This window comes from Heptranchias perlo, chromosome 27, assembly GCF_035084215.1.
Source record: "Heptranchias perlo isolate sHepPer1 chromosome 27, sHepPer1.hap1, whole genome shotgun sequence".
NCBI classification, from domain to species: domain Eukaryota; kingdom Metazoa; phylum Chordata; class Chondrichthyes; order Hexanchiformes; family Hexanchidae; genus Heptranchias; species Heptranchias perlo.
In genome coordinates this window covers 20,860,693-20,884,906 of record NC_090351.1, presented here as the reverse complement: position 1 = coordinate 20,884,906, position 24,214 = coordinate 20,860,693, and the positions used below count along the sequence as shown (strand labels likewise).

Below are 24,214 nucleotides of genomic sequence, written 5' to 3'. Positions count from 1 at the left end.
CTTTTACACTGTACTATGGTGGGTCTCAAAGACGCATATGTGAGGATTGATTCAAAACTTAATGATGGGGAACACAGTGTATTGTCATCAATCATACACCCTGTGTTTAGTAAAGGAGATAAGATTACCAGGAAAATAGGCACACAAGTAATGAATAGGTACAGAAGTAATAATGAGAATTCATTGCAAGAGGATTTAAGTACAGGAGCAAGGATGTCTTTCTGCAGTTATACAGGGCCTTGGTGAGACCACACCTGGAGTATTGTGTGCAGTTTTGGTCTCCTTACCTAAGAAAGGATATGCTTGCCATAGAGGGAGTGCAGCGAAGGTTCACCAGACTGATTCCTGGGATGGCAGGACTGTCGTATGAGGAGAAATTGGGTCAACTAGGCATGTATTCACTAGAGTTTAGAAGAATGAGAGGGGATCTCATTGAAACATATAAAATTCTGACAGGGCTAGACAGACTGGATGCAGGGAGGATGTTTCCCCTGGCTTGGGGGGGTGGGTTCCAGAACGAGGGGTCACAGTCTCAGGATACAGGGTAGGACATTTAGGACTGCGATGAGGAGAAATTTCTTCACTCAGAGGGTGGTGAACCTGTGGAATTCTCTACCACAGAAAGCTGTGGAGGCCAAGTCACTGAATATATTTAAGAAGGAGCTAGATAGATTTCTAGACATAAAAGGCATCAAGGGGTATGGGGAGAGCATGGGTATATGGTATCGAGGTAGAGGATCAGCCATGATCATATTGAATGGTGGAGCAGGCTCGAAGGGCCGAATGGCCTCCTCCTGCTTCTATTTTCTATGTTTCTATAAGTAACTGATACCGCTGTGGGGACAGAAAGGACTGGTTATAGGATCAGAGTGAGAAGCATGAGACGTGAGGAACATTGAAGCAGCTATTGAAAACTAGATGGGGGAGGGGAGAGGAAGGTAGAAAGGAAATTATATCCCACCCAAGGGATCTGAGGATGGATGTTAACAAATAGATGATATAGTTGCTAACTGTCTGCTTTTCACAGTTAGCTTTTGCAGCCCTGTTCATGCAGGGCCTGAGAAAACCTTTCATTGCTGAATAACGCCTTGTGGGTGAGACATTATACATCCCAATGGATTTTCCTTTCCATGGACTTCAGAATTGAAACACAGATTAGTTTCACTGTTGAGGTTCAGCCTCTTTCTTTGTCCTGAATTTCAGTTTGTTTTTTTCGCTAATTTGGAATGCAAAAACCTTGGAGATGGGAGACACTGTGAGCGAATCTGGACTGCAGGTAGTATCGAGTATTGAGTATCGGAGAGGTGCTTAATGGAAAAGCACCTTCCCTATACTCAGAACTGACTTAATGACTAACTCTGCTGATCTCTTCTCACTTTGAAATTAAGAAGTCGGGCCATCAGTAAACTTTCTCCCTCATCATCAGGCAAAGTGTTATAGCCAATGAATTAGAGGAACTTTGTTAGTATTTAATGTAGGCGAATGAAGGTAGAAAAGCTAGGTAAACATGAATGCTTCAAGGATAGAAGGAGAGACAGGGAAGTACAAACTAATATTGGATTAATGAAAAAAGTAATAACTGAGAGATTCAGAGAAGATCTGTCCTTGCTACTGCTCCATTCAGATGCAACTACTTAATATCTTGTTTATTAATAGCTTCCCTCAGCTCCAATAACAAGTAAGAAAAGCTCATGGATTTCTTTGTCACCAAGTTAGAAACTTTTCATTCAACTGCTTCTGCTGCTTCACTCCTTCCTGTTGCTAACCAAACTAAACTTTCCATCACCTCCTCCCCCCTCCCAGCTCCCACCTACCCTAGCCTTGAACCCCCATCTCTTTATGTTTAATCCCATCTTCCCCCATGCTCTCCAATCTCATCTCATCCATGAGTCCTACTTCTTGCTCCCTTGGCCACATTCCCACTAAACTGCTAACCCCCTTTCTCCTCCTTTTCAAAACTGCCATCTGCATCCCTTCTCAAAAAAACAGCCATCAGAACCAGCTCACCTCCACACATACACCAGCAAAACCCATCAGACCCACCTCATCCCAACACATGCATGTGCTATCTCCCCATCTCCAATCTTCATTTTCTCTTGTCCTCGAATGTGTTTTCATCTCCTGGATCGGTGCTCCTTTCTCCCATAACTTCTTGTGTGAATAAAGATAATCAGGTTACCACTTCTCCCACAACAGCATTTGACCGAGTGTGGCACCAAGCAGCCCTAGTAAAATTCAACTCGATGGGAATCGGGGAGAAAACTCTCCAGTGGCTGGAGTCATACCTAGCACAAAGGAAGATGGTAGTGGTTGTTGGAGGCCAATCATCTCAGCCCCAGGACATTGCTGCAGGAGTTCCTCAGGGCAGTATCCTAGGCCCAACCATCTTCAGCTGTTTCATCAATGACCTTCCCTCCATCATAAGATCAGAAATGGGGGTGTTCGCTGATGATTGCACAGTGTTCAGTTCCATTCGCAACCCCTCAAATAACGAAGCAGTCCGCGCCTGCATGCAGCAAGGCCTGGACAACATCCAGGCTTGGGCTTATAAGTGGCAAGTAATATTCGCGCCAGACAAGTGCCAGGCAATGACCATCTCCAACAAGAGAGAGTCTAACCACTTCCCCATGACATTCAACAGCATTACCATCGTCGAATCCCCCACCATCAACATCCTGGGGGTCACCATTGACCAGAAACTTAACTGGATCAGCCATATAAATACTGTGGTTCCAAGAGTAGGTCAGAGGCTGGGTATTCTGCGGCGAGTGACTCACCACCTGAATCCCCAAAGCCTTTCCACCATCTACAAGGCACAAGTCAGGAGTGTGATGGAATAATCTCCACTTGCCTGGATGAGTGCAGCTCCAACAACACTCAAGAAGCTCGACACCATCCAGGACAAAGCAGCCCGCTTGATTGGCACCCCATCCACCACCCTAAACATTCACTCCCTTCACCACCGACGCACAGTGGCTGCAGTGTGTACCATCCACAGGATGCACTGCAGCAACTCGCCAAGGCTTCTTCGACAGCACCTCCCAAACCCGCGACCTCTATCACCTAGAAGGACAAGAGCAGCAGGCACATGGGAACAACACCACCTGCACGTTCCCCTCCAAGTCACACACCATCCCGACTTGGAAATATATCGCTGTTCCTTCATCGTCGCTGGGTCAAAATCCTGGAACTCCCTTCCTAACAGCACTGTGGGAGAATCCTCACCACACGGACTGCAGCGGTTCAAGAAGGCGGCTCACCACCACCTTCTCGAGGGCAATTAGGGATGGGCAATAAATGCTGGCCTTGCCAGCGACGCCCACATCCCATGAACGAATAAAAAAAAAAGTGGAACAACCCAACCAATGTCACGAATGACATTATCCCTCGTTATCCTCCTCGACCACTTTGCAACTTATGACACGGTCGAACAGACCATCCTTCTTCCATCTCTCTTCGGAGTTGTCCACCTCAGTGGGACTTAACCATCTGATTGCACAGAGCATCTCTTGCAATGGCTTCTCTTCCCACACCCCACACTATCACCTTGGGAGTCCCTCAAGAATCCATCCTTCCCTCTACCTCATCTACATGCTGTCCTTTGATGACATTATCTGCAGACAGGGGGTCAGCTTCCACATGTACACCTGGACACCCAGCTCTGCCTCTCCACCATCTATCTGAAGCCCTCCACTGCCCCTGTGCTATCTCGAGACTGCTTTTCTGACATCTAGTCTGACAAATATTGAGGGGTGATCTGATTGAGGTGTTTAAAATGTTGAAAGGATTTGATCAGGTAGATACTGAGAAACTATTTCCTCTGGTGAGGGAATCAAGAACAAGGGGACATAATCTTAAAATTAGAGCTAGACCTTTCAGGAGCAAAATTAGGAAGCACTTTTTCCAGACAATAGGTAGAGGACATCTGGAAAACTGTTCCCAAAAGGTTGTGGATGCTAGGACAATTGAAGCTTTCAAGACTGAGATCGATAGATTTTTGTTAGGTAAGGGTATCCGAGGATATGGTGCAAAGGTGGGTAAATGGAGTTGAGGTGGAGATCAGTCGTGATCGAATTAAATGGCGGAGCAGGTTTGAGGGGATGAGTTCCTAATTCCATCTGCAAAGGATTATTCATCCTGCACCCATAGTTTCTTTGCAGTGAACTTGCTTACAACGTCATAGTGACCGGGAAATTCCTCGGATGTGCGGGAACCCCCCTCCTGTCCGGCAAAGTAACTCTAATGAAGTGGGAGCAGATCTGAGGAATTTCCCAGCTGGTGAGTTCTACTGATATGATTGGGCTTCATAAAAACCGAAAGTGTAAGGGAGCAGAAATAAAACAGCTAAAGTGACAAAATTGCTGAAGTATTCTGGGTTACCAGTTATATCTACACTAACATTAATTATGCAAAAATACTGTCTCTTAGAAAGAGGGGGGTGCACATGGACATCAGTCTCCAATGGGGAGCTCAGCAGAAAAAGTTGGGTTCCTGTGTACTACAGCAATAGCAAAGTCTGGTATCCTTCTTAACTGTCCTTTAGAACCAGTATTCCTTGTAATTTAAAAAGAAATCCAAATTCCTGTTCTGCTATTGTTTACAATCCCAAATTGTCTTAGTTCCCAATGTGAAGTTTTTCATGCACTTACAAGCTAATCAACGACCACAAAATTGCTAGGAATGTTTTGTAGGAAGCAACTGAACTATAAATCCTTCGACAAATCTTAGCCTGTGGCCATTATGGTGTATTGATGTGGGGTCCTTATAGTGTCAGGGTGAGTACACCTGCAGAATATAATGAAGTATAATTCAGAAAACACGCCCAGACTCTGAAACAGCCCGGTGTTCTCTAAACACAAAGGGAATAATTTAGGTGCATGTCCTATGGATAGATGTAAACTTGTTCTGACCAATTGTTTCATGTTGTAATTCTGCAATTTATATGACTGTACTCCATCTGAAACTGAGGACCCCACATCGAGGATTTTAAATTCACTCTATTGGGAGATAGGGAGCCAATGTAGATCAGCAAGGAATCATGGAATTATAGAATTTTATGGCGCAGTAGGAGTCTATTTGGCTCATTGTAACTATGCTGGCTCTTTGAAAGAGCTTTTCATTTGCTCCCATTCCCCTGCCCTTTTCTCATTCCCATTTAAATTTTACTTTTTCAAGTATTTATTCACTTCTCTTTAAAAGCTATTATGGATTCTGGTTCCACCACTGTTCTAACCAGTCCCTTCATTGTTTTGGTGATGATCTTAAATTTGTCTTCTAGTTACTGACTCACTAATCAGTGGAAATAAATTTTCCTTATCTACTGTATTAAAACCTCATAATTTTGAACACCTCTATCAGATCTCTTAACCATCTCTGCTCTGATTGACAGAGCCCTTGGGCCTGGACTTTTACTCCGAGCTGTGGAGGGTAGGATTTCCGGATGGGAAATCCGGAAGTATGGTGCTTTTGATGTCAGGGCGTCTTTTAAGTTTCTTCAGCAAGTTTCCCGCGTGACAGCCAGTCAGATTGACAGGCTGGCTGCCTGTCAGATGGAAAAGCAGCCGGGGAGTGGATGCCAGATAAGTCAGACATCGGGGGTTTTGGGGCTGGTCATCAGGGAGTTTGGGGCCGGTCATCGGGGGTGGGGGGTCGGAGACATCGGGGGGCCGGTGGGTGGGAGGTTTAATTGATCGCGTGTGTCGAATTGCGGCAGGTAAGCTTATTGGGCTTGGAGGAAATACTCTCGCTCCTCCTGGCCCACAAGCAGTGTAGTAGAGGCACTTACCTCTTATGTTGATTATGTGGGGTGAATCAGAAGGCCCGGAAATCCCGGCCCCCAGAAGTTAAAAATAAAAAAGCTATTAAAACGGAGGCACACAGCCTCCTTAAAAAGATTTTACTGACCGACCTGCCTCCTGAGAGTGGATTGCTCGTCCGACCCACCTCCATTAAAACTGGAAGTGGGCGGGTTAGAGGCAAGTTGGGGTCGGGTTTTACATTTTTACAATTTTTACCTTCCTTCCCATCCACCCACCCGTCTCTCTTCATAACTAAAGTACCAATAACTCCATATCCTTATCCCGATTTCATCCCCTTTCCAGCTGCTCATCAGGCAGAACCAGATGAGTGACCATAAGCCCAAGTTTCAGGCCCCACACCCTATCCATTTCCAGAACTGCTTACTTTCACCTCCACAACATTGCCCACCCAATTCATCCTCACTGCCACTGAAATGATAACTGTCTGTCTCCTCAAGACTCAATTTCTCCAAAGCTCCCCTCACCAGCTTCATCAGCTCTACCTGCACAAACTCCAGTTCATCCACAATTCCGCTGTCCGTGCCCTATCCTACACCAAGCTCTGTTCACCCATCACCCCTGTGTTTGCTAACCTTCATGGACCCCTGGCCCCCAACACAGTGAATTTAAAATCTTTGTCTTAGTCTCATCTTATCCTACCTCAGCAATCTCCTCCAGCCTCAAGTCCCAGCCCGCCTCTGTCAGTCTCCCAATTCTGGACCTCTGTGCATCCCCCTCCATTCACGCCACAGTCTTCAGTCATCTCGGCCCTACTCTCTGGAACCTCCGGCCTCAACCTTTTCACATTGCTGCTTTTCTCCCAGTTTTTTTAAAGTCTCCTTAAAAACTATCTTTCTGTCACTCTTCAATTACCGTTCAGTTGTCATGCTATCCTGCGTAAAACATCTTGGGCCATTTTATTACATTAAAGACATTATAAAAATGTTCAAGGTGTTTATAAAACTGTAAGATGTCGTTGGTTCAACTGGAGTCTAGAGGTTATGCCAGAATAAAGATTGTAATGCAGTGCATCATGAACTGGTTTGATATTCTATCGCCTGTGTGGTCTCTGTGGAATTGAAAAGAGTAGTGTGTTATTACCTGTTGGTATGTGTGCAACAGCTCCAATGTACACATTTTGAAATCCAGCTCTCATGATCTCTTCTATCAACTGTTATCTCTGAGAAAAGCTGTGCTGCTGCTTTTGCAAACCAGATGGGCGAGCCCTAAGTGTACAGCAATAGCAAGAGTTAACAAATCAGCGTAAAGCCTGTGAGTAATACAGAATCTGAGAGATACTGTCTAAAAGATACAACTATATTACAGTATATGGGATAATGGTTTTATTTATATAGGGTTTTTTGAACTTACAATTTTCTCCCCCTCAATTAGTATTGAAATCTCAATGAAAGTTAGAATCCTGACAAAACTATTAGGAAATTATGGCCTCGATATTAACCCCCCCCTCCCCCACGATGAACAGCAGTGGGTCAGAAGGGGGTGGGGGGGGTTAAACCACCAAATGCAAGAAACATGACCACAACCTGCCTCGCACGCACCCATTGCTGTTTTTACAGCAGCGGGTTTTGTGGCGTCCGAGTGTCCTGCCGTGGAAAGGTGGGGCACTTCATTAACATATTCAAATCGGGCTCCCACAGTGCAATATAAATTTAAAATAACTGCTGCTGCGCGGGTTTCCCAGGGTTCGGGGAGGTGGGAGCTGCCGGCACCATAAGGTAAGTGCTTTTCCCAGCACTCTTCGTGGGCCAGGTGTGCTCCTCAAGGAAACCTTTGACCTCCCCTCTGCCGACGACTGCCCCTCTCCTCCCCCCACCATCCCGATCATCAACCCCCACCCCCCAGCCACAATGTTGTCTCGTTCCCCCCCCAAGTCGTGATCGCCGACCTTTCCTCCTCCCAGCCCCGATCGCCGACCTTTCCTCCTCCCGGCCCCGATCGCCGACCTTTCCTCCTCCCGGCCCCGATCGCCGACCTTTCCTCCTCCCGGCCCCGATCGCCGACCTTTCCTCCTCCCGGCCCCGATCGCCGACCTTTCCCATCTCCTGATTGCCGGGGACCGTCTCCAAGGGTGCCCGACTGTGACCCCCTGCTGCTGGTTTTTCCTACCGGCCACCGGCCAGCCTGTCAATTTGGCCGGCTGCCGGGTGGGAAACCATCCAAAAAATAATAATAAGCTCCTGCCGTTAAGCTTGGCAGGACCTCTGCATCTCCAGCCATGCTGGGTTCTTCGGCTGTTTTCGGCCTCCCCCTAAATATTGGCATCTCTATGTCAGCGTGTAGCAACTCTGTAAAAATAGATTGTACCAAAGAAACGTAATTTTAGAATTTACTAAGGCTTTCATTTTTTAAGACAAATAAAAAATTAAGAAACCAGATTTAATAGATAAATGCCCCTTGTGCTTTGGTACTGAGCCATACAGTCCATGGATACTCCAAGGTTCAGTCCTTGGCCTATGCTGAGTGAGCTGACCTCAGCTGAGACAACTGTCCTCTGCATTGTTTGGCAAGAAAGGGTTTAAAAAAAAATCAATGAGGGTTCTTGCTGCTGACAGTTTTTCTGTGTGTAGAAGTTGTGTGAGGACAGAATTGAGCTTGGCTGAAATGCCCTTCTCAGTGAACTAGCTTGCTGATATTCATTGTCTAGGCTCACAGATGAAAAAAGGCCATTTGGGTGGGATACTTGTGGGTTGTTGAAACCTGTGGGACTGTACCTCAGCATCAATCAGGACCTGTAGAAGAGGAACAAAATGGGTGGGGGGAGGGGGGCATGGAAGCACTAGTTTTATTTATATGAATGAATATGTGGAGTTTAACATCTGTTGAAGCATGTGTAGCCAAATCTGTGTAACAGTATTAACGTGCTACAGGTGGCTTGTGCTCACCATGCATGTGTAGATTTGCTGTACCAGCTTTGAAATTCATGGCAACTTGAGAGTTGCCCCAGTGGATTTATGCTGCCAAAAGACAGCAAATAAGAACTCCCATTCCCCTGCCCCCGTTCGATGGTGTTTGAGAGTACATCTTTCGCCTTATTTATATTGGGGGATTGTCATTGATAACAGCACTGCAAAATTGTAAGACAAGCATAAATTGCAGTTACATCTCAGACAGTTTCATAAAAAATTAAGAAACCAGATTTAATGCTAGAGAAATAAAAGGGTAGTTTATTCTACAGTGTAAGATGGGATATTTTTCCTTTCTTGGAAGCTTGCAATAGAAGTTCACGATCTGCTATTCACTCTTGCTCATCAGGGTTATCGGATTTTTGAGCTGGTAGTCAACACTGTGGTGCGAGTCTGATCTCAATCAGCATTTCTTCCTGTTTCCTGTGAGAGTCAGCCATTAGTCATAAGGGTTCCCATTTCCTCAAACTCACCACAAAATAAACAGGGTGTCTTACTCACACTGAGCTGTGGGCAGTGATCCAGAGGTTCTATGCGAGCTCTGTATCAATAGCATTGCTTCCCACATTTGGCACAGAACATATCCCCTTTTTCTACATTGTTTTAGTTGAAAGAAAAAAATACTCCACATAAAAATGAAACTGTACAAATCAGAACATTTCTTTTTTTCTGTTGACCAGTGTATACAGAAGAAAAGTTAGAATTATTTTAAATAAAAAGTAGAAATTTTATTATTTAAAAAAGAAAGTTGAAGAAGCTTTCTCTTACCTTCATGCCAACTCAGAAAACTCACAAGAGTTGAGAGTAGTGGACATGAACTTGTTATAACTTAAGTCACATGTATCCAATATTACGCCTCTTGTTTAATAGGTAAAACAGTAAACTACACAAAAGTGCATTTTTTTGTAGAGGCAGATTTAGAAATGACTGAAGAGGCAAAAGTTAGCAGTGAAGGTGCTAAATGTATTTTCTGGAGGAACCTGGGGCATGCTGACCCTTAGTGAGTTTTTGGCATTCTGAGGTCGACTGTAATTCTGCCTTTGAAGCCAAAAATGATAGTGAGCAGTGTGGTCTAGATTTCCAGGTGAGTCCACCAGCAACACAGTATCATCTGCAAAAAGGAGCACTGCGATTCTTTCAGAAATCGCCAGAACAGACACTCTGGGCCCGATTTTAGCAGGGATGCGGGTTCTCGGCGGATGGGCAAGCGGGCGCGTGGGTAACGCGCCCGGTGAAATTAGTGGGTTTCCCGCGCGATCGTAGCAGGCAACCCACTAATTGGATTCACTTACCTGCTCCTCCGGGTTCCCCGCTGCTGATCTGCGTGTCGGGCGGGCTGCGCATGCGCTTTAAGATCTGTCAGCTGGAGGCGCTCTATTTAAAGGGGCAGTCCTCCACTGACAGATGCTGCAACCAATAGCAAAGATGACTGCATGGAGCAGCCCAGGGGGAAGGCTGCTCCCAGTTTAATGATGCCTCACCCCAGGTATCAATACATGGGGTGAGGAGGAGGGGGAGGACAGAGATCTTCCACCCGGCGGGCGGGAAGAAGCGGCCCGCCTCCGCCACCAGGAAGGCCTGGCTCGAGGTGGCAGAGGGGGTCACCTGCGCCACCAACATATCGCCCACCTGCACACAGTGCAGGAGGCGGTCCAATGACCTCAGTAGGTCAGCCAAAGTGAGTACACGTAGTCTTTCCCCTACACTCTGTCTGCCACATCACTGCCCCCACCCCACATCTCCTTTGGCACTGCCAACACTACTCTGTCACATCACCCCTCATACCCACTCAAACCCCATCCTCATCTTACCTGCACCTACTCACCTCACCAGTACTCACCCCGCCACTACCACGCAACCCAATCCTCATACAATCTCATGCCTCTATCCCGTACTCACCCTCTTGTGCATCTCTCTCACAGCCAGCCTCACTCAACCTGCTACCACCTGTGCTGCAGCCACAGGGCATGTATCACATATGTGCAGTAGGCAGCGTAAGGCAAACGTGTCGTGAGCATGAAGGGGATGCACAAGGGTGTTTGAGGGTTTGTCATGGTTGTTACTTATATTGAGTTTCAGAACAACTCACATCACACATTATATTGGCACCACTACTGCCATGTCTTCGCGAATCCTGTCCAGTTTGTGCAATAATGCCCGCTCCTGGGTATCACTATGAGGACCCACCACTGATGCCACCCATTGTGTCACTACAGAGTGGGTGTAGGTGTATTTGCAGGGCTCTTCTGCGCAGACGACTGAGAGACATCGGCGATGTCCCCGGTTGCACCCTGGAAGGCTGTGGAGGAGAAGTTCGGGAGGGCAGTGGTGACTTTGACAGCGACAGGTAGGAAGATGGTGCACGGGCCAGCCAGGAGCAGCTCAGCATGAAAGAGGCTGCAGATGTCCACGGCTACATGTCGAGTGACTCTGTGCCTCCGTGTGCACTGCTGCTCAGAGAGGTCCAGGAGGCTGAGCCTCGGTCTGTGGAACCTGTGGCGAGGGTAGTGCCCTCTGCGACGCATCTCTCTCTGCAGTAGCCCTCCCTCCTGCTGTACAGGTGGATGTGTCACAGCACTCTGTTGTGGAGCTCCACGTGTCAGAGGTGGACGGCGTGGATGGTGAGGCTGGTGATACTGTTCGCCCTCCGAGGAGGTCATGACTGCAGCTACGGCGGCCCCCATCCGCAAGATGTACATCTGAGGGGGTCCTCAAGGTAGGTACATGTCTCCTGACCCCGGGGTAAGTGTGCAGGTTGATGACTTTGACCGTCAGGAGGAGGGTGGTGGGGGCCAAACTTTGTCCCAAGTGACAGAGTGGCCTCCTGCAATGGGTGAGGGTCTCTCTCCTCCCCCACCCCCCCACCTGTCAAATGGACCTTTGCAGCTGCCACAGGCTGACAGCTGTAACACGTCCATTTGAGCTGGGAGTGTTTTCCCCCAGTGTGGGAAACAGTCCCATGTTGATCAAAAATCACACACAGTCCCTTAATCAGGTCAGTTAATGACCTGAAATACCAAACTAAATATTGTCAAGTGACATCCCGCTGGCTTTAATTGCCTGCGGGATTCCCACCAGCGGGGGCTGCGCGCGCACGCCGGCGCGTCAGCGGGGAACCCGGAAGTGGGCGGGATCGAGGCGTGATCCAGTCCCGCTCCTGGATTTCGCGATTTTCGGGGCCCCCCCCGCCGAGAACGCACCCGATAGCGGGTGCTAAAATCGAGCCCTCTGAGTCAATTGCTTACGATGCTATCCAACACATTATTGCTGAATACATCAAATAGGATGGTTGGAAAAGAACAATCTTGCTCTACTTTTCTTTTTGGAGTGGTAGATTCAGTGAGTTTCCCATATAACTGTACATGGACCTTGGGGCTGGAATACACATCCAGATAAAATCCAAGATTTGGCAATGTTTCACCACAGCTTTTCCATGACGGCAGTACGACTTGCACAAGATTGAAAGCCTTGTAAAAATCAATAAAAGCAACATAAGTGGGGTGTTACTCTGAGCCTTATGACACAGCTAATGGACATGCCACAACAACCCTAAGAACCACTATAAAAATCACTGATATTAGCAAAATTCCAGATGGCTTTCAGGCTCATCAGATTCCTCCCTTGTGGATAGAAACCACAACTTCTCTCTGGACTACCAAGGATATGTATGCCTCAGAGTCCCATTCACCAACCTCAGAAGATGCAGTTCCATGATGTGTCAATGGTTCATAGCACTGTTTTCCAAGAACTTTGCACCCCCACCACCCCACCTTGTATACTGTTGGTTGACATGTATGTATCATCTCCCTGTACATTTTACACCAGCCTCTGTGGCATATCTCCACTTGATACATTTGGACTCCTCTACTGCTACAATCCACAAAAAGGAAGTAAGTGACCTCTGTTCTAGTGAGGAGCAACGTCAGATTTGGTTGCAACCTAATATTCTAAAGTTGCTGAAGGGCAGAAGAATTCATAATAACCATGGATAGTAGCAAGAATTTTGATTCTTCCTTACCAGTTTGCTGATGGGTGCCGGGTGATCTCTAATGCATTCATGCACATGCATAACCTCTTTGCATATGCACAAGCACTTGAAACCCATACTTATGTGAAACTCTGCAAATATGCATAAGCAAATTGCAGGGCATTCTGAAGCATCCCAGGGAGAGGTGCTGGAAGCAGCAGGAGGCTCTGATTTTTGTCAGTAAATGCTGACACATACACAGGATTTGGGAAAGCTTGACATGTGTACCCCTACATGGAAGGAGGTGTTTTAGTAATGGAATTTCCCTCCTGTGGCGATCCAACATTTTGGTTTTTCACCCAGAACAAGAGATTCTCTTATGACTTAAGTCACAGCGGTGACTTGTGTGCATCCTGGAGTCAGTGCTTTAGATCATACTACTATAAAACTAAATTTCAGGTGCATCTGTACTGATCTTAAGTTATAACGTAATGAAGCTATTCTGGAAAGCACATAATTGAAATGGCTCTGCTTATGAGCAATGATCCAAAATGGCAGCTCTCCATAGGAGAAGAAATTACATAGAATTTACAGTGCAGAAACAGGCCATTCAGCCCAACTGGCCTATGCCAGTGTTTATGCTACACATGAAATGTGCCACTAAAATGTTACAAACAGCTTTTTGTTAAATAATACACATGAGAAAGTATTCTGTATTGAAAATTCTGCCCTTAGTCTTTCTCTGTCCTTTCACTAAATTATAAAAATTTAAGTGTGCATTCCTTTTTGGAGGAGTTTTGGGCATGTAACCTATAAAGCTGGAAAATAGTAATACCTTGAGTGTCAACTCTGCCGCATGTATGTAGTGGATAGAATGCCACAGATTTGCAGACATGCAAATCAGAAATAATGATACAAGAAAGAAAGCTAGATCTATTTAGCCTGTTTGTTCCCATCACTGAAGTTTACATTCTGAATGTAAACATGCCATGTTATGTCCCTTCTGCTTCAGTGCATTCTTTTCCTTGTTGAATTAAGAATCTTTTGATTGAATCTTCATTTACTGCACTTGGCACTTTGTCAAGTCAGTTTGATTCAGTTTCTATAGCCCCAATCAAATTCTTTATAAATCCAGCAGAAAACAGGAGGGTCTCAAGCCTGTTAAGAGAGAGATTATTTATTAATTATGTCTATAACTTGCCTTCCAAATGAGCAGCGCTTATCACTGGTTCCATAACATGTTTATAGAATCGTAGAAGCACAGAAGGAGGTCATTCGGCCCATTGAACCTGTGCTGGCTCTTTGTAAGAACAATCCATTTAGTCCCATTCCCCCGCCCTTCATGCTAATGGGCATCAGTGCTTGGGTGGGAGCCAGCACCTGGCATGGCAAGACTTGTTTTGTTTCTCTTTCACTTTTCTCTTTTATTTTATTTTTCTTCTTGCTGCTTTCATTTATCTAATGTGTCTCTGCCTCTACCAGTTGGGAGAGACTTACTGTCACATTAATGGAGACAGAGTATACCCATAGCTCAGCGATTACGTAATTGCTCTATAACCACTGTACTGCTGAGTGGAAGCCAGAAGCTTCCTCACTTTCAGTTCTATAGGTAGTTTTGTTTTTATGGTGCAGTCTTCATGTGGGATTACATGGCCTCATTTACGTCCATGAAAGTTATTGTTTTTCAGTGTCAATCATTTATATACACTACTCACAACAACACTCTATTCTACCACAACTTCTGACATAAAATTGTTCGTGGTCCTCTCATTAACCGAAGAAATTTGATAAAATAGCATTGCTCCAGTTCAGCTTTCATTATGAGGTGTTCTTTCTATGGATCAAGAGAGAATGATATATTTCTGTGTCATGCTAAGACAAAAACACAAAATTTCAAAACAGGATGGGAATACTTCTTCTACTTGTGTTGCCTACGAGGTTTAGTGTAAAAAAAATACCCAAATCCTTAACTTTGTTAAACGAGGCTTAAAATTGGGGAAAAAAACACTTAACATTTCTTATGTCTTGCCATCCTGTGAGTTACAGTTTTAAAAAAAATTTCCACATACAGTATCACTCTTGGCGTCCCTTCTGGGGAAGGTGCTGGGATAAGCCTACCCCTTCACCAGGTGGGAAACTTGTTGGAGGCATCGCCTGAAGCTGTCACTGTGCACCTTCTAGCGACTGACACAGGAGTGGCTTTGGCAGATGCCCCGCAGATGTCCCATCTCTGGGCACAGTGCCAGGGAAGCAAAAATAAACTAAAGAGGGGAAACACATGAATTTTAAAGATGGAGCCAGGTGGTCCAACTTTCTAATGGCAACCCTGACAAAGTTACAGTTTAGTACTTTATTGGGAGGAAACTGGGAAACTTCCGTTATTCTATTCAGTCCTTCGACCCTTATTTTGCAGTACGTGTTATTAATATTTTTAGAAATCATTCTTGCAGATGTTATGTGATTAAAAACATGCATATTTTGAAAACTACAAAAGAAACTCAATAGGAAAAATGTTTAATGTTTAAGGCCCCTTTACATAACTTCCTGCTAGTGATAAACTGTTAGGAGAAAAATATTCCTAGCAGATGTACAATCTTACTAGTGAGCAGATGTGCCTGAAGTGCCTCAGGCGTGCTTCCAGTGTGCTAGTGCTAGTGCTGATGCTATTGTGCCGACAGACTGCGCACCTTTTGGAGAGTCTGTGTTCCATACATTCCATTGAGAAGGAAAAAAAGGTTCAAGTTTGTGCTCGTGTTCATGGGTATTTTGCAACTGCTGAAATTATCGCATAAAAAATATCAAAAATAAGATATCTCTTAAAAGATAGGACGTATTGACCCAAGTTTTTGGTATAAAATAAATGGCGAGGGGAGAAAATATAAGTTTACAAAACCTTGTTTCTGAAATGGAACTCACCCATTGGGAGCTTCTAAAGTGAATGGACAGAAAATCGTGGGGACTATATGCTCAGATTCACGATACGCACTCCCAGGAGGTGAGGGTCAGCACTAGAAGTGCAATTTCTATAAAATTATCCTTATTTATATTGCTCTCCCCCAAGCCATCTTTTTAATAAACAGTGGTATTGGTCTGCTTATTTAAATAAAGGGCAGGTATTAAGCAGCAGGATTCTAGTTTTTAGTTTTAGTTTTTTCTAAGTAATAATAATTGAGGCCCCAGCCAATTATTTCAAATGTACACCCAGCATTTAAGAGTAATGTGTAGATTTCCAGAATACTAAGTCAGGACAGTATGCATGTATAAAACACTCTGATATCAAAGTTACACTAGTGTGTGGGAACCAACTGAAATGTATCCAAATACTCTGAAGTAAATTTTTAGTTTTCAAGTTTGATTATTTTTAAAGGCAATCCATGCAAAGCAGGTTTTCTTTTAAAATTCTACTATTTAGTGTTTGCTTATAAAGAATTTGAAGGCTGCTTAGCATTTTCTGTAACTTTTTTAATAATGTTTCTCTTGTTTTCAACATAACAGTAGGGGCTCAGAAATGCACTTTTTCAATTATTAGATTTTCAAATCAAAGGAATACGGCATTCATTGATTATTTTTCCGACACTAGACAGTTACGTCGGCCAAGTGCCAGGCCTCTGATATTGTATGATTGCTGAATAGAGAACAGTTTTGTAATAGTGTCCTGAGGAAATTATTGCATTGGTGTGATGGTGCACTGAGAAAGCCTGAGGCCTGCTGTATTTTGGTAATGGTGCACTGAGGAAATTATTGCATTGGTGTGATGGTGCACTGAGAAAGCCTGAGGCCTGCTGTATTTTGGTAATGGGACACTTGTAAGTATTGCACTGTTGCAGTGATGCCCTGGAGAAGTATGAGGCTTTGTTGCATTATTGTAATGACTGGCTGGGCGATTTTATGATTATTACAGTGAAACCTGTGCAAACGGACACCCCTCAAAACAGACACTTATTGACAGTCCCAAATAACTTACATTGTAATAGATAAAAGCTGCACTTTGAAACCACGGGCACTCACAAATTACGAATTACGGACAGCCTTCAATGCACCAAATCCGTTTACAGCTTAAAACGCAGGACATGGAGGTAAGCGCGAGGCGGCAATGGGCGAAAGAAACGGCTTTTGTGGAATGGAGACCTCTTTACCCAGCATCCATAGTGAGAGAAAGCACTACGGGAATTAAATTGGCTAACCCCCGAATCTGGGCGCGGGCATTGCGGTGCACGATTAACCTGCGCTCGGTGGTTCCAGTGCAAGCAGCACGTAAGATTCGTGCTGTCTTCTCACTTACCTGATTGTAGCGCAGCAACCAAGCCTAACTGCGATGTTGTCACCAGCTTCGCACTTCTCATCAGCAGGGAAGCCCAGATATCGTATAAGTTGCTCACGACTCTTAAAGGCAGCCTGCACCTCTTATGTGCAAAATATAAGATACGGGTCCGCACGGAGTCTGAACAGAGATCAAACATCGCACATGTAAAACACAGATGCAGGTCCCGTCCCTATGTTTACAAACTGTTGAGTTACGTTAAAACATTGAATAAAGGTTGGACACTACTAAATCTCACATCCTCCAATCTGCACGCCAGACCTAACCAATCTGTCAATCTGAGTTTGTACCAGGCCGGCAAGAGAGTGTGCACCAAGGTTCTCTGCTGATTCACTAGAGGCCTTGGTGGAAGAGGGGGACAGAAGGAGAGACATCCTATATCCGCAGTGGAGTGAGGCCCTCCAGACATATGCTCAAGAGGCAGTAGGGGACGAAGTCAATGCCAGGCGCATAGCACTACAAACATGGAAGCAGTGCAAGAAGAAGTTCAATGCTTTGACATGAGTGGTGAAGGTAAGTGAGGTCAACTGTCAAGTGGCACCTCCTACCAACTGCACTACTAGCTTCATCCACTGCTCCACCCACTACACTCCCCATCACCCACATACCAACAAATTCTTTCAATCAGTGCTCAACTCTTCAATCAGATGCTTCCTCTCACCCTGACACATTACCACTGTTGCAAGCTGCACACCCACAACTCACAGGTCATTGGCAGCTAGTCAATCATGACGGGCACATCACCCAGACATCCTGCAGGACACTCACCGACACACTTCTCACTTTCTTGCAGGAGCCGGTGGCACATAACAGGAGGCAGCAAGTGGCAATGGCATTTAGCCCCTTGAGCCTGTTCCGCCATTCATTGAGATCATGGTTGATCTGTGAGTTAGCCCCATATCCCTTAGTGCCTTTGGTTAACAGAAATCTATCAATCTCAGATTTAAAATTAACAATTGAGCTAGCATCAACTGCCGTTTGCAGAAAAGCGTTCCAAACTTCAACTACCCTTTGCGTGTAGAAGCGTTTCCTAATCTTGTTCCTGCAATTCCTGGCTCTACATGTTAGGCTATGTCCCCTCATCCTAGTATTCAAGTATAGGAGACCTCCACAAACAGTTACAAATGCATCAGCAGCCAGAAGCAATAATCCAGCAACTAGCCTATAAATCCTGCATGGTCTCTTTAAATAGCGCTGGTGGGGGGGGGGGGTCCTCCAGGGCATCAAAGACAGGTGCAGCTGGTCATGATTAAGGCAGTATTTTGAGTGGACTGTTGAGTGCCAAAATGGTATCTATCCCTTTAAATCAGCATTGCACACTGATGTAATGCATATTCTCTCTGCTTTACATGCTGCTGGCATTCGTTACCTGTGCCTGCGCGAACCCCTTTACCAAGATGACGTCCGGCGCACGTCATGCGCGTGTATTCCGGACGCCATTTTGGACCTCAGGTGGCCACGTAGCACCTGAAAAAAGGGCACAATACGGCCGAATTTCTAGCCCTTTATCTCTGGGATTGAATGCCTGCACAGCTCTATCCCAGGGATTGAGCGGTTTCTCTGCAGCTATGGATGTTGGGTAAAGAACGACCCATTCCACAAAAGTCGGTAACTGCACTGGGTAACGTTACACTTCAGTCCACCAGTACGTTAGGTACTGATGAGCTGCTAACAGCCCCCTAACCACCTCGTAGTACTTCAAACATTAGTAGCTGCAGCACACGGAGGGAGTAAGGTTCCCAGCCCTCCCAGAATGACCGGGAGTTTCCCGGAATCTGGGGTTACTTCCCCAAGTGCTGCCTCCAATAGCCTGGGAGATTCAATGATTTAAATTTCCTGCCGCAGTGTGCCCCCTCCGGTTGCTCTTGGATATGTCTCCAGCTCGGTGACGTCACCCATGGAGCGCAGTCGGGAGGAGGCTGAAGAGCCGGGAATCGAGGAGTCTCGGCAATCGGGAAGTCTCTGAAATGAGGGGGTGTGGCGGGTTCCTCGGTTTCCTCTCTCCCCCACTCTACAGCAGCCACCGGGCCTTGTAGCAGATCCCAGGATCACAACATTCCTCCCTCAATGGAAAAGGACCCCGGGATGGCAATGAACTGGGAAACCCAATGAACAGAAATTGAACTGAAATCGCATCTCTTTGGCAGATCTCCAGAATTAGGCAGGATCCCAGATGAGGGTGAACAAAAGAATGAACGCTGCAGGAGATACAGCCAATCCTGGGATATTTGGCTCATCCGTTTTACTGTACATACAATGACCATTTTGAAAATAAGGACACCTGCAAATAAAGGACACCTGATGCAAGTCCCTGAGGTGTCCCTAATTTACAGGTTTCACTGTACAATAATGTACATTCGGAATGTATGAGGTGCAGAGCTGTGTGTAACAACTGTTGGGTCCTGGTTGAGAGTGATATTGGGAGACTGCAGCAGTAACAGTAAATATTGTAACTGCTATAACAAAATAAACTGTAATTAGATTCTCGTAGGAGAGTGGAGAGGAAGAGGATGAGATATACATGAGGATATTTGGAGAGACTCTTGAAATGTTTCTCTGAGAAAAAAGAGGAATTAATAAGGATACACTGAGTGAAAGAAAAAGATATATTTTAAACATTGGGGTTTTACTTTAATTTGTTTGTGATTTAGTGCTTTTGAGCTGCTATGTTTTGGTGGATAGGAAACTGATTATGGTCTTGTTTTGTACCTGGAGCGTTATACAAATTAAACATAGTGCCAAGTAAGCAGCATGGCTCTTCCCGAGAGACTGGCTGTGGCATGAGACTAATTGCTGCACTGTTCCTGTGCTATTCTGAAAGTAAAGTAGATTCATGATTGTTATCAAATATTTATTACAATTGTAATACCACCTGCTGCAGTATATTGTTCTGTTTTGTATTTTCATCTATTAAACACTCGCAGTGATCCAGAATAAAAATTTCCTGTTTACTGGGGCCTTGCTTTGTGTTTTGTAGTATGTTTTGAGTATTCTTAAAATTATTACCAAACCTACCTGTGTCAATATACTTTAACCAGTTAGATTACCCGGGGTTATAACTGAAAGTACCTAGTTGGTACTTTGTGCTGAATAGTTTGAGCATATTAATCAGAAGTTTGAGGGCTCCATGTTTTAATTCCTCCAGTTTGCAGAATGTAGTCAATTAATTTCTCTCTGCCTTCTCTGCTCTGGTACTTTCTGGTATCTATACAGTTATATCAACTCTGAATGTTATACCTGCCCATTCCATCAAATCGTCTAGCCACATTTTTCTTTGCCTGCCTCTTGATCTATTACCATCAATTTCCCGGACAGCAGCAACCTCAACAACTTTCCTTGTGAGTCCTGAATAATGTGCACATCACATCTCTCTCTTCTAATGCTAGTTCAAGGATCTTCTCGGTAGTCTTTCATCTTTTTCAACTAATTTTCCATGTCGGTTGTAACACCATAATTCAAATGCCTCCAGCCTTCTTTCTTTAGTGTTCAAGGTCTAGTTTTCACATCCATACAATGCTGTCAACCACATTTAAGCATTCTACTTCTTAGTCAAGCTCTAATATTTTTTTTCTTTTGGCAAACTGATCTTCAGAGAAAGTTATGTTACCCTGAAGAGACTGCATTAAAGGAGTCATTGTACAGATTTATTCACTTGCAAGTCAGAAATTCCTTTTTTGTAATCAAGCCGCATATTCTGCTGTATCCAAGATGTTGACAGACTGAGAGTTCTTGTAAGCCTTTGATGTGACTAAGCTGACCAGCTTTTTTACCCAGTCCAAAAGCAGAATGGGTACTTAAAAAAAAAAAGCTGCCTCCATCAAACAGGGGGCTGATCGCACTTACAAAATGGGCTTGTTTCATATTTGCACATAACACGAGTGTCCTGTTATGCACATGCACAATGGGGCCCATTTTGTGGTTCATTTTTAAAATCCAGCATGGGAAAAACTGGACATTTTCTAAGCAGTTTATAAATATGACAATTACAGGGCAGCCACTCCCTAAAATTAGATATCGAGGTAGAAATTGGTAAGCGTTGTAACCATTTTAAGGGCATAAAACAGGTGCAAATCTTACGAATTTAGCAGCGGGATGGCTTGCACCTGATCTGTGCAGTGTTGGGCCCACTTTTAAATTTGTCCTGCCCATTTTTTTAGGCATCCCAAAAGCCGCCTAAAAGGCGTGAGACCCCTTGAATATGTTAATCAGGGGCCAAACCCCATGTTGTAGTCTAGACGAGTGATTCTACCACCGTACAGTCTCCTTTCCCAGTACCAGATGTTACCCATAATTTTCAGCTCTTGACAATGTTATAAAGTCAAGCACAGTACCATCCGGCTGTGACCATTGTGCAACAGCGCTATATTACTGTCTGGCACAGAATAGAGTGACACTAAGACCATGTTAAAATGAAATGTAAATAAGGCTCACAGAACTTCAGCAAGTCTATTTAAGAGATTGCCCAGGAGGATTTACCAAAAAGAATAGATTTAAAAGTGATTTCTTCAGCTTGTTTTTATTTGTATTAGAGATTTAAAAAAAGAGTTATCTTCTAATGCTAGAGAAGTCCTTTACCTTGGGGCATTACACCACTAATGCTAACTGTGTCAGCACCAAAAAGTAGCTATGAACTGAAGAGGAACATAACTGCTCAGCCTGTAAGTTAGTCCTCAGGCAATCACTCTTTTGTTCTACAGTTTGATTTTGAGGGTAGAGTACACCCCTCCCCCCCCCCCTCCCCCTGTAATTTTGATAATTGAAAACATGACAGTAAAAACCTTGGCAAACCCAGCTATAGCACTAGATAAAGTGCTGGCCTCCAGCTTAGGGAGGGAAGAATGAACAAGATGTTCCCACTCCCGATTACTATTCAGTGCTGGAAAGTGCACCTGTAGATATCAGGAGACTCTCACATGAAGAATCCCTCCCTAGGTGCGGTAATAGAGTGCTCGCTTTCCCCATTTAACTGTACCCCAACATGAGCTATCAAAAGAGGAAAAGGCAGATTATTTGGGAAGAGGAAGAAGAAATGGCCAAAATCCAACAGCACTAGAAGTTAATTCCAAGATTATTACCACAAATTCTTTGATTGCACCTACACTGTACACTTTGTAGCTGAGTCGCTGAATGCCATCATTAGTACTGGTAGATGAAAACTGCACTTGTTATTGTACTTTGTTATAAGTTCCTATTGGCATGGTGTCATCCAACTGTATTCTGTTCTTTTGTTGAATTTTATACTCATGTAAGGTTTTTGTAAAAGACCTTTTATTTTCTTATGCATAGCAATGGTCCTTTCCTTAGAGTTGACATGTGTTGCAACAGATCCACATCTTATCCAGTGTTATAAGGAAACGTGCACTAATGCTCAAGGCTTTTTACTGCAGGAATTTTCACAGAATGTCAAGTATGTTTTCTAGGATCCTATACCACCCACCACTCACTGTTTCAACAGTGCTAAGCAAACAAAACAATACATTCAAACAGAACGGATATCCCATTGATCTATCCTGAAAGAATTTAGGATCTTTTGGATGTTGACATTTTGACATGAAATTGTTTAGTAGTGAACTCCCTTTCTCTTTACTCAAAAAAAAAAGTGGAAAAAAGCCAGTCAGGCTTCCAATATCTTAATCTATTATGTCTCACCACCCTTCCCATGCGCTCATTTGACCCTAATGTTCCCTCTTCTCACCACCCCCCCCCGACCCCGGATTGCCCCCAACCTACACGGGCCAAGGAAGATATTGCACGCACTCAGTAAATAACATGTTTTGATTCCACCTGCCCCCACTCAGCCTCCAACACCTGACAAACATCAACACTATTTCTGTCCTTTTGTAGTGCTGCTCCCAATTGTGCCTAACTGTCTATATATAACCGTATGTAATTGGAGTGCTATATGAAGTGTACTTTATTTGTACATCCTGTAGATGGGCATTTTTTTAAAAAAGCTTAACATTAAATAGATTTCAAACCTATCTCATTACTGGCAAAATATGTCATTTCAAAAATAGTCATAAGTCGTTCAGTTATATAATTGTGATAGTTTAACCAATTTAAAGAAGCTCATTTATTCAGAGAATTAATGCCTACTTAACTAAATTTCCACTAAATTTCGTAATCTGTCTTTGATTTTTTTAAATTTTAAATACTGAAGCTCTGCATCAGGCTTAATCTCATCTGTCAAACTTTTCACCTCCTGGTGGGAATTTTGGGGTCTTTGTATCTAAATACAATATGCAAGTAACATCTTGAGGGTGGGGGAGTATCAAAAAAAGGAAAAAGAAAACCACTAATTTCTTGATGGTTTCTTCTGAATTGCAATTTAGAAATTCCTTCGGCAGAAAAGTTAGTCTTGTAACTAACCTCAGAATGTGCCTATTTTGGGAGTGAGGCTGTGTCATTCAGATTGTTCTTTTTTTCCCCTCAGAAACACATATTTTTGATGTCACTTTTGGATGTTGACCTCGTTTTTTTAAGACTCCCATACTGGTGCCCTAATTAGCAGTCATCTATTAATTTTGGCCTGCATTTGGGCCTTATTCTGTCACCACAGAAATTTATTAGTGAAAAGCAGCTGGGGACAAATGTTGTGCTTTCCCCAGAGTCGTTTGATTTTCAATAGTAATACATTCAGTGAATCTGAGTTTCAAAACCAGTAAATCTCCAGTTGCTGATGAAGTGGGACAGGAGTGCAGTGCATGGAGGTCCAAATGGCTGAGGTGCTACATAAATTGGCCAAACCACTACTGAGAAGTGCTATAATAGGACCCAGTTGTGTTTTATTTCGTTTGGACCTTATTCCTAAAATTCCACAAAGATGCAAAGTTTTATTGCCAGCTTTTTATCAGAATTAGAACTAGGTTTCTGCTGGGTAAAGTTTAATGTACTTTGTTCTTTCATTCCCCAAGGTACTCCTTTTAGGACAAGCTTCAGGGGTAGAAATTCATCTTGGCCTCCCCTTATACGCCCCGTCTGATATTCAGTTGATTGACATCAATAGAACTGATTATCAGGCGGGGTGTATAGCAGGCAGCCAATGCGATACCGCCCGTTTTGCGTTACCGTCCGGGACGAATTTCTATCCCTCAGTGTCCAAGCCCGTATGTCTGTCTCATGTCTTCATGAATTCTATATCTACCCTACTAGACCTACATCCTTCCACTCTGACATACTGCATATTGAATGCATTTTGTTTCCC

The 24,214-nt window shown here is 44.2% G+C and overlaps 1 protein-coding gene across 2 annotated transcripts in view; it reads left to right on the top strand.

Moving 5' to 3' along the window:
* Positions 1-24,214, top strand: part of hmga1a (high mobility group AT-hook 1a) — a 78,613-nt gene that overhangs the window by 41,357 nt on the left and 13,042 nt on the right. The window lies entirely within an intron of this gene.